Source organism: Hipposideros armiger, unplaced genomic scaffold, assembly GCF_001890085.2.
Source record: "Hipposideros armiger isolate ML-2016 unplaced genomic scaffold, ASM189008v1 scaffold_646, whole genome shotgun sequence".
Taxonomy (NCBI): Eukaryota; Metazoa; Chordata; class Mammalia; order Chiroptera; family Hipposideridae; genus Hipposideros; species Hipposideros armiger.
Window position 1 is genome coordinate 1,089,597 of NW_017731996.1, and position 11,632 is coordinate 1,101,228.

An 11,632-nucleotide genomic window follows, 5' to 3' on the forward strand; every position below is an offset into this window, starting at 1 on the left:
GGGGGAGTGGACACAATTTATCAAAAACAGCATTAACCCCTTTGAGGATGAGAGAAGTCCCATAGTTGCTCCCCAACCTTCTGTAAAAATCTTTCTCATGCAGTCTTGTGCCTGTGGCTCTTTAAGGAGCGAAGGAATTGAAGTTGTGTCCAGCAATATATAGGAACGGAAAATGGAGGGATGGTCAGATGATCCATAACCTGAATTAATTCACTGTAAGTAAGGGTGAGGGATCAGAAATGACCGGGACTGATATAAACCCCAATTAATCATGACAGTCACAGAGAGGAACTTAAGAGTTTCCTATCCGACCCAGGAAGGAGGTTAGAGCCTCCATTAAAACTTAATGGACATAATAACCCCAACAAGCACCAGTGATTTTAGAGAGAGAATTTTATTTCTAGATCATCTACCAGTCCAGCCATTGGTTGGAGGACAGAATTGTTCGTGGCTTTGGGGGGGGGGGTCGTCTTCAAGTGGGGGAGGGGAGAGGATTAATTGAACACTCTCTGCTGATCTGCTCAGAATGAACTAAACAGGGCTATTGATGACCTCTACAAAAGCAGTTTGGGTGGACAGTGGGGGCAGAAACTGGCGATTCACATTCAGAAATACTTTTGCAATTCAATTATAGAGCATAAAGTTGGGATGAATTGAGGTACATATGAGAGATGAGGCAGTTACGTTCATGGATGTAGACAATGCCCGAATGAAATGAAGTGATATTTTAAAAATGAGATAACATAGAGCGTATACATCTACAAAAAGCTACATAACACTGCCCAGCCCCAAGAGTGCGCGCGCCGCCGTCGCCTCCGCGCATGCTCAGGCGCCCCTGTCGCCCTCTTCCCTCCGCTGGAGCGTGCCCCGCCCCCTTTCCGCCTCCGGCTTGGCTCCCATTCCTGAATAAGCTCGGGTGCCTCAGCTGCTTCAGTTCGGTTGCGCCTGCGTCTGCTGTGCAGTGTCTGCTGTGCTCGCCTCCGAGCCATGATTCGAACCTCAGAGGGTCGGCCCCTGCGCCGGGTTTTTGTAGTCGGGGTTGGGATGACCAAGGTAAACAGCCCGGAGTCGGGCTCCCTGCTCCGCTCCGTGCCCGTGAGGCCAGGGGAAGCCCAAGATTACCGCGAAACGGGGTGGGCAGGTCAGGGCCTGGCACTGTACGTCTGTCTGTCCTTCCAACCTTGAGGGTGGGTGCCCAGGACATCCCACAGCCCAGCCCCTGCTTCTTGACCCTTGCGACATCAGAGTGGCGGCTGGGGTGGGTTGTGATGTAGTGTGTCTCTGAGGGATTGTAGTGTCTCGCGGTTGTTCCTGCTGCCAATTTGTTCCTCTTCCTCCTCCCTGGGTTAGAGTTTGTGAAGGATAACCCAAAGTCCACATCGCTTTTGATTCTGAGTGGACCTTTAAATGTGGCAAGGCCTGCCTCATACCCCAAAGGGAAGCAGGTTGTGAATGTCACCAGCTCTGCACTCCTAGGAATACTGTAGTCCACCCTTATCTGTGGTTTCAGTTGCCTGTGGTCAACTGGGTTCCAAAATATTAATGGAAAGTTATAGAAATAATTCATAAGTTTTAAATTGCGGTTCTGAGTAGCATGATGAAATCTCCCACCATCCCACTCCATCCAACCTGGGATGTGAGTCCTTTCTTTATCCATGCTGTATGCCCTCTGTATGCACTATCCACTGTTAGTCATTTAGCAGCTATCTTGGTTATGAGAGAGAGAGAGAGAGAGAGAGGCCACATTGACATAACTTTTATTACAGTATATTGTTATAAATGTACTATTTTACTATTAGTTATTGTTACTGTGCCTAATTTATAAATTAAACTTTATCATAGATATGTACATATAGGAAAAAAACAGTACATATGGAGTTAGGTACTGTCTGTGGTTTCAGAGATCCTCTGGGGGTCTTGGAAAATAGCCCCCAATAGTTAAGGGGGGACCATTGTACTCCTTGTTGGATCCCTTCTCAGAGACAGTGGGAAATATGGAAGATGAGGAGTAGAAATATTAGTGATGTTCAGCATCCTGGCACAAGGGGCAGGTTTTCTGGATCCTCCAACCTTGTTTCTGTTCCTCAAGTGGTACTCTGCTTGGTACTTAGGAGGCCAGAGGCTCCTAAGGTCTCATTTTTTGACACACTCACCACCCCAATGCTCTATTAATGCGAAACTTTTTTTAGTTTCACTCCATACTGTTTTATGCCTCTGTTGCTTTGCTTCTGTTGTTTCCCCCACTTGTACCATTTGTCTTCATTTGGTTAACTTCACTGTAATTTTCAAAGGTCAGTTCAGATTTTCTCCATGAAGCCTCTGATCTTCCTGCCTGTCCCACAGAGCCCCTGAACTTGCCTTTATCTTACTGTGTTATACTGAAATTCTGTTTCTATGTCTATATTTTGCCTGGCATGTAAGCTCCTCCAAGGTGAGTACCATGTCTAATCCATTGCTATACTTCTAGCACTCTGAAAATATCTGTTGCCTGAAGATGCTCAATGAATGTTTGTTGAATAATATTAAATGGATCTGCTTTGTGAAAGAGCTCCTAGGGGAGGATTCTCTTTCTGAGAAAACATCCTTAATTTTTTTATTATCTTACCAGTGGGCTACAAGTACACAATTCAATCTATCTATCCATTATCTATTTATTTATCTATCGATCGATTGATCTATAAAAGTCAACTAATATATTATAAAACATACTTGGAGATCATCATCCTATTGTTTCATTGGAGAGAGGACATCTAATATAGGTGGACAGTAAAACCTTTTAAATTATTGTATCAATGCAGTCAGATCCTTTATTGGCTGTTGGATGTCTGATTATATTGGCTATATAAGAGAACACATAGAAACAGCTTTCTAACCCTTTAGGAAGTAGGAGATGTTTTTCTTTTTCCTTATGTTGGGAGGTGGAGGTGTCGGAGGTGTTAGTTACAGTCTTGAGAGAAGAAATTGGGAGTATGGAAAGCAACTTTGTTGATGATGTGCTTATTAGGCCAATGTACTCCCATCTTGGTTTGATCTTTTGGAACTCTGGGCAGGGTTTGATGAAGGGAGAAATTTACTAGATAACTGTTTAAGCTCTATTGGTAGATCTCAACTGTTTGGGTTCCTGTGTTATGGTTTTTAATTTGAATAGCTGAATTACCCAGACAACTTGAATCTCTCTTAATGAGGTTTTATTATCAGTGTAAGGAAATGAGTTAGAATTCCTATTGTGTATGTCAACAGGGTTTTTTTGTTTTGTTTTGTTTTTTTTAAAGATTTTATTGGGGAATTGGGGGAGGGGAACAGTGTTGGGGATAATGGAAATTATGTTAACATGTAAAGGGTTTATTTATTTTTTATATATATAATTGAAAGGTATTTTTAAATGTTCTCAGTTTTAAGTGCTAAGATGGTAAATATTGGTAAATACAAATCTCATCATCAAAAGCTCTTTGACATCTTCAAAGAGAGTAAAGGGGTCCTGAGCCCAGGAAGTTTGAGACTTGCTGGAATTAGTCATTGAGCACTAACAGCTGCTAACACCACAAAGAGAGTCAGACATATGCTCCCTGATGATAGAATACACTGTCACCTATAGTTTCATCAAAGGAATGGAATGTGATTATGCAAGCATGTGGATCCAGCTTCCAAATTACAAGAAATATGGAGAACAGAGGAATATGTTGAACTGCATGAGTAAACAGTTGGCAAAATATATGCTTTGGAAAACTACAGATCAAGTGCTTTGGGTTCTTTAACAGATAGATTGAGAAGAAAAGAGTAGTGGAGGGGAACCTGTAAGTTAAAAGAGAATGAAAAGGCCCATACATTTTTTTTAAATTGGCAAGGCTAAACTGTAGTGTCTACAGATACACACTGGGGAGATAAAGCTATAAAATATTGGGTTGTCGGAAAAGTCATGATGCATTTTTGCAAAGAAAAACAGAAAAAAATGCGACATGACTTTTCCGACAATCCAATATTACAAGAAAGTGATTACAGTAAGAATCAGGATAGTAATTATTTGGGGAGTAGGGTGGGGATTGTGATTGGGACAGAGGGCTTAGAGGAATTTCTGGAGTGGCAGGCAAAGTTCAGTTTTTTGATCTGCATGGTTATGTTAAAGGTGAACACTAGATTAGGTATTAGGACATTTTAATGAGTAATGTGCTATTGCAAAAGGGAAAAGAGCCCATTGTAAACTGAGCTCAACTTTGATTTATACAGAGGTGACTGGGTGTTTTAAAGGGTGTATGAGGGAATTAAGTAAAATACATGTTATAATACGTCTTTTACTGCGGTTTGCAGTCAGAAATGTTGGAAAGCCATTTCTCTTTAGTACAAGCACCGACCAGCAAAGCACTCCGCCTTATCTGTCAGTCACCAAGTTTGGTAGATTTCACTTCCTTTATGTTTCTGAAGGCTATCTACATCTTTCCATCCTTTTTGCTACTATTTTAGTCAGCTCTCACTTGGACTATTTCAGAATTGTGCCATTTGGTTTCACTGCCTCTGGCCTTGCTCCCTTTATTCATTTCTCCACATTGCATCTAGAATGATCTAAAATGCAGGTCTTCTCATCCCAGTCTGTCTCTCTGTCTCTTAAAATAGGACTTTATTTTTTCAAGGCAGTTTTAGGTTCACAGCAAAATTGAGCAAAAAGTACTACAGAGTTCCCATATGTTCCTGCCCTCACACATGCACAGCCTCGCCCACTATTGGTAATTTGCACCCGAGTGGTACTTTTGTTACAATCAATGAACCTACATTGACACATGATTATCACTCAGAAGTCCATAGTGTTCATCAGGGTTCACTCTTGGTGTTATGTATTCTATGGATTTGTACAAATGAATAATGACATGTACCCATTATAGTATCATACAGAATAGTTTCACTGCCCTAAAATTCGTCTGCTCTGCCTGGTCATCCCTCCCTCATCTCAACCCCTGGCAACCGTTGATCTTTTTACTGTCTCTATAGTTTTGCCTTTTCCAGAACGTCAAATAGTTGGAATCATACAGTATGTATGTAGCCTTTTTAGATTGGCTTCTTTACTTAGTATTATACGTTTAAAGTTCCTCCATGTCTTTTGATGGCTTGATAGTTCATATCTTTTTAGTGCTGAATAATATTCCATTGTCTGAATGTGCCACAGTTTATCCATTTACATACTAAAGACATCTTGGTTGCTTCCAAGCTTTGGCAATTATAAAGCTACTATAAGCATCCATATGCAGGTTTTTGTGTGTACATAAGTTTTCAACTCATTTGGCTAAATACCAAGGAGAACAATTGCTGGATTGTATGGTAAGAGAACTTTTAGTTTTGTAAGAAACTGCCAGACTGTCTTTCAAAGTGGCTATGTCATTGTGCATTCCCACCAGCAATGAATGAGAGTTCGTGTTGCTCCACATCCTTGTGAGCATTTTGTGTTGTCAGTGTTTGGCTTTTGGCCATTCTAATAGGTGTGTAATAATATCTCATTGTTTTATTTCAGCCTCTTCTTTAAAAAGATCTGTTGTCTTTAGGATAAAGCCTAGACATCATAGGAAGGCCTATAAGTTCCCTTGTGAGTTGGCCCTAGAGCCAGACTATCTGAAGTTTCAGCTCTACTACTTATTAGCTGTGTGTCTTTGGGCGAGTTACTTTATCTTTCCGTGCTCTAGTTTTTTTTATTGTAAAGTGGTGATAATAACAGTACCTACATCTTAGTGTAATGAGGATTAAAAGTGTTAATACATGTGAAGTGCTTACACACAATACATTAATGTAGTAAGTTCCCAGTAAATGTTAGTAGTTATCATTTGGTCCTACATTACATGTCCCTTCATGTCCCTAATACTTGTCACTTCCCATCTTGTGCTTCAACCTCTGCAATATAAAAATTGTTAGCGGTACCTGGATTGAGCCACATTCTCTTACTTCTAGGCCTTTGCTCTAGAATTTCCTGTTCTGTCACTTGGCTGACTCCTACTCATCTTTAAAGACTTAATTGAAATGTCAGTTCCTCTGGGAAGCCTTTCTAGTCCCCTCTCTAAGGCTGGGTAGTTGTTTCTCCCAAATCATTCTGTACTTATGACACTGTAATGTAACTTCCTATTTTCCATTAGACTGGAAGCTCCCTGAGGGTAAAGGGCTATATATTAAATCCAGGAACACGATAGGTGCTCAATATGTTTTTATTTAAGTGAGTAGATGAATGAATTTCTGTGATGCTCTGTTGTGAGGAAATCTAACTAAACTTGTTCCTATTTATTGTCTGTTTCTATCTTTTCAGTTCATTAAGCCTGGAATGGAGAATTCAAGAGACTACCCTGACTTGGCAAAAGAAGCAGGTAATATAGAACATTTCGATTTTTGAACGTTTTAGTTTATTGTGTGGTTTCCCTTAATTGTGGAGCAGGCTTGCAACCATAAAAGGAAGCCTGGTCAAGGGAGAAGAACCTATACAGGCAAGAACCTAGTGGCTCACTGGAGAGGGGACAGAGAAAAGAGCTGGAGCATTGTTAGCTAGATAGCCAGAGCAGACAGTGGCCTGTGATTTTATGTGTTATCCAGCTGTTTGTTGGGATAGCAAAGGGCTCTGTGGGAGAGAAAGGTAGGGTCAAAAGGAACAACTTCATTCTAGGAGTTATGACAAAATTAGCGTCTTCCTTTCCTAGAAAAAGGGATACAGTAAGTCCCTGACTTACGAACGAGTTCTGTTCCGGGAGAACATTCGTAAGTCGGATTCGTTCGTAAGTCCGACTCATTCGTAAGTCCGACAAAGTGAGTCTTTGCGCTTCCTAGCAGTCCCCTCCACGTCACCACTGCTTTTCCTCTTGCTTCTGGACATCCTGGGCTCTGATTGAGCACTGTACTACTGTACACTATTGCACTGTACAGTAAGCATACAGCAGCACAACTGTGACAATGTCTGGCAGACACGTGAGGTACTTCTGCGATTTGTTCACATCTACGAATGTTCATAATACGAGGTCTGTTCGTATCTGTGAAAGTTCGCAACTCAAATGTTTGTAAGTCAGGGACTTACTGTAATCACATTCAAAATGTAGTACACACCAGTAATACTTCCCAGAGCCAACAGAGAGAATTCTTTTTCTTTCACTAGGCTAAATAAGGTAATGCCATTTGTTATTGTTTATTCTAGTGAGTGTTAAGCAAAGGATGAAAACTAGTGAGCTGGAACTCAAAGAGAGAAGGGTCCATAGGTGTGTGGGTCCTTGTTCTCTAGGCATACTTCAGAGAGACGTGCTTGGGCCAGGCTGCAGCTGGCTGAACTATGGATCTGAGTTCCAGGATAGTCATGATAGCTTCCTTACATAGTGGAAATAAATATTTTAGACTTAGGGCCAAGCAATCTAAGTTTAGGTGTCCGTTGTTTAAGGGAGTGCTAGGAAATGCCAGCTTCCCAGCACATGGAGACCTTGGGAGCTCCTTGGTCCCATGAAGTTGTTAGGTATAGTCCTCCTCCTGGGAAGCCTTCACGCCCTCATCCTGTTCCTGTTAGCTTATTGCCAGGCAACCCAAAAACAATTACTGTAGTTATTCATTAGACATTCCTCCTTGTCTCCACCAATAGTACCTACTCCCCAGTGCCCATGTATTTGGATTTTGTTTCAACTCTATTATTTAACTCAGTGTTTAGATATTACTATACATGGAGTAAGAGGATCTCTGCTCCCCAAAAGGAAGGTTCAGAGATTGAATTAATTGATATTGATTCTCTGGGCGGACACTGTTCACTTAGTGTTTATCTTTTGTGTTGTTAAATATTCTCTTGACTGATGTCTCCAAACAGCTTCTGCCTTTCTCTGAAGTGGGAGATGCCTTAAACAATTCTTCCTATATATTTTTGTTCCTTTTCTTATATTTAGTTAAGAATTTCGAGGTTACTTTAGTAATATGTGAATATGATATTTTTATTATAATGATGGTAATGTTGAGGTGAAGTTATGAAGTTTGAAACTAACTGTGGGCATTTACTAGTAACAAGAAATTCAGCCGATTGACTCTTCTTGCTGCTTAAAACTCTCTTCTTTTGCAAGCATACTTAGGAAAATAAACTTCATTTAAATAAAGGAACTTTTATGTAGAATAAACTTTTAAAACTTAGCTTTGATCTTAAAAATACCCCTTGGTTCTCAGTATGTAGGGAAATGAGAACTGCAAAAGGATGACTCCACTGATGTATCTGACGTAGTCTTAGGTGAGATATGTACACCTTCAGACTACATCAGTCACATTTAGTTGAATGTATATTCAAGCACAACGTGGGGGGAAAAGCCCTAAGATTCTATAAATGAGTTTACATTCTGCCGTCTCTGGACTTATCTGTAGACTGTGGTGATGAGGCAAGGAGGTTGGTTTCATGGAATAGTAGATCCAGAAGTCTTACCCTCTAATTCTCCAAACTGGTTTTAGGAGGAGGTTCTGCTACCACTTTCTTGCCTGTAATTTCCTAAATGCATAGAATAGAGGGGAGCACAACCAACAGAATTGTGCCCTGTCACTTTCATTATTTAGAGACTTCTGCTCTTTTACACGTTCCTCCATCCTCCTTTCCCTCAGAGGGACCCCTTTGCACCTAAATACAAATGACACTCATTTAAGTGGTGTAGCAACACCCGGTTACTCTTTGAAACTGTTTCAGATAGTTCCCTCCTGTGCTTCCTTTGTCTTCTCATCACTTTAAAACATTTTTATTTAACAATTATTTGAATCTGGAAGTATATACAGAAAACCTGATGTTAAGACAACATGCTCAACACCTATTAGTGAGTGCATCTTGGGCACTGGGAAGGATTCACAGGAGAGTGGTATACAGATCTCAAGGCTTTTACCATCTAGTGGGAAAATAGGGCAAGTTCACACAGACACTATGTAGACCATGTTAGGTATAACATGCTGTTGGCTATTAGAAGAGGTACAGAGCACAGGCCTAAATCACACACCATTTTTGTAGCTCATTCTTTCCCACTGATTATAAGAGCAATGCATGTGTTTTATTGGAACTCAGAATTATATAATAATGAAAACAAAATTTTGTGACCTATGCCTATCACTATTAACATCTTGGTGTATTCTATTTTAGTAGTCTTTCCTGTGGATTTATGGGATTATATTCTACATGTAATTTTGTAGCCTGAAGTTTTAAACTTATTTTATCATGAGCATTTCTCCTGTTGCTTAAAATTGTTTGAAAAAAATCATATTTTATGATATATCTATGCTGTATTTTTTGTTGGACATTTAGGTTCACAACTTTTTGACATTTTAGAAGAATTATGGCAAACATCTTGCTAATAAATACTTGTCCTCATCTCTAGTTACTTTTGAGGACAGATTGAAATAGACTCAGTGGAACAGTGAATATCACATTTTTAAGATGCTTGCCAAATTATTTTTCAGACTATTTACATTATTAGAATTTCACTAGCGGGCTATGAGAATGCTCTTCTTACATAATCTCATCAGCATTATTACAAGTAAAACATTTTTTTACTCATATCTAAAAAGGAAAAGGTAACTGCTGTGACTAAACCAATCTCATAATCAATTATATATCTTCTTAGTTAAAAAAATCAAAGTAGGGCCGGCCGAGTGGCTCAGTTGGTTAAGAGCTCGCTCAAGAGTTTGAGCTCTGAGCAACAGCGGTTCGAGTCCCAGCCCGAGCTGAGCAGCCGCTGAGCTGCCAACAGGTGGCAGGATGGCTCAGCTTAAAAAAAAAAATCAAAGTAATAGATTCATATGGTTAAAAAAAAAAGCACAAAATGACTTATAATTCCCAGGTCTGTTTTCAGTGGGCAATTGTTTTTTTAAACTGTTTTGGCTTTAGTTCTTCCAGTGGTTATTTCCATATCTCTAAATGTTTATTCCACCATGCTTATTCTAGTTTTTGGTTTATCAGTTTTAGATATCTGTTGGCTTCTCACTAGTAGATGAGGATTTAGCTCACACCAACCCCCACTCTCCTCTTCCCAGTTTATTTTTATAATTTTTCTCAGTTCCTCTATAGGTCATTTCCTCAACTTTGGGTAGCATCCTTAAAGCTCCATTTCTTGTTCCATAGATGGGATCATCTCTTGATCCTGGCTTTGTAAGATGACCACATTGGTGCACCCCACACTCACTCCCAGTATTGACATTCTATCCAATTTTTCCCACTAGATGTGTAGTAGAGCCACAGAGATGGGGAAGACAAGGAACTTGCTGTTAAGGAGATTTAAGACTCTTGGGATTTAATGTATTTAGAGTTAGGTATACAGTTAGGATAGAAAATATTAAGTATCAAAAAGGAGGTGTGAAAAAGTGATGCAGTAGCTTAGAGGAAGAAATTATTACTTCTGAAAGGAGATACCTAGATGAGTTGATGAAGGATTTGCCATTTGAATTGAACATAGTCTATATAGAGGTAGACTTACTCTGGGAAAACTCTGAAGTTAATTTTTACTCACCTAAAGCAAATACTTATAGCACTATTTGATAAAACCCTTTTGTTTTTATAGGTCAGAAGGCTTTAGCTGATGCACAGATCCCTTACTCAGCAGTGGAACAGGCATGTATTGGCTACGTTTATGGTATGTGGTAAACTATATATTCTAAAAATTATTCACCTAAGTCTAGCAGTAACTGTATAAACAATGCAGAGACATTTTTGAATTTTAACTCTCAAAACCCAGAACTCAAAGTTTTACCCACCATTCCTAGATTTCCCTTTGTGTCAGCCTAGTTTAACACATATTTTTTGCCATGTTGTCAAAACAGGAGATAAATTAAAGAAAAATTTTTTTATCTTTAAAAAAGAAAAAAAATTTACCAATAGTTCTATCATATAAAGTTATTTACTGTTCAGAAGATGCATTTTTATTTCTTGTCTTAAAATTTGCATTTATTAACATTTTTATATTTAATAAAAATTTTTATTCAACTTTTTCTGGTTAAAAAACAATATATACTAATTGTAAAAACAAAAAGGAGGAGAACTGACTCTGGGTGGTGAACACACAACATGATATATAGATGCTTTATTACAGAATTGTATACTTGAAACCTATGTAACTTGACTAACAATTGTCACCCCAATAAACTTTAATTAAAAAAAGGAAACACAGAAAAGCACAAGAAGAAAAATGTCACCTTTTATCCCATTATCTTGAAATTATTATCATTAATTTTTGCCATTTATCCTTCAGTAACTATGAATGCATGTGAATATACATGCGCATACAGTTTTCTTTTAAAGAAAATAAGATCTTAGTATACGTACTTTTTGGTAACCTGCTTTTCTCATTTTACTATATTCAGCATTTCCCATGTCATTAAGTCTTCTTTTATACCATTAACATTTTGCAATTAAGTTTTCTTGTTTCTAGAATAGATTAAATATTTACATGGTACCAAAATACAAAAGGTGGGTGGTTATATAGTGGAAAGTTTGACTCTTATTCTTGTCTCCCTGTCTCATGGTTCCCTTCCCTTAGAAAATCAGTTGCACGAGTATCTAGTGAATCTTTCCAGAGGTAATTTATATATGTACAAACAAGTCTGTGTGAGTCTGTAAATTCTCCTTTCCCCTTTCTTTTGTTACACACATGGTAGCATAATACATGCACTATTTTGTAGCTTCTTT

The 11,632-nt window shown here is 38.9% G+C and overlaps 1 long non-coding RNA gene across 1 annotated transcript; it reads left to right on the forward strand.

Annotated features, from left to right (window-relative positions):
* The first annotated feature begins 865 nt into the window (after positions 1 to 865).
* Positions 866 to 10,585, forward strand: LOC109372585 (uncharacterized). The gene is made up of 3 exons (XR_002122067.1): positions 866 to 1,053; positions 6,278 to 6,335; positions 10,509 to 10,585. It is a non-coding gene; the product is annotated as an uncharacterized LOC109372585 (long non-coding RNA).
* The last annotated feature ends 1,047 nt before the right edge of the window (positions 10,586 to 11,632 follow it).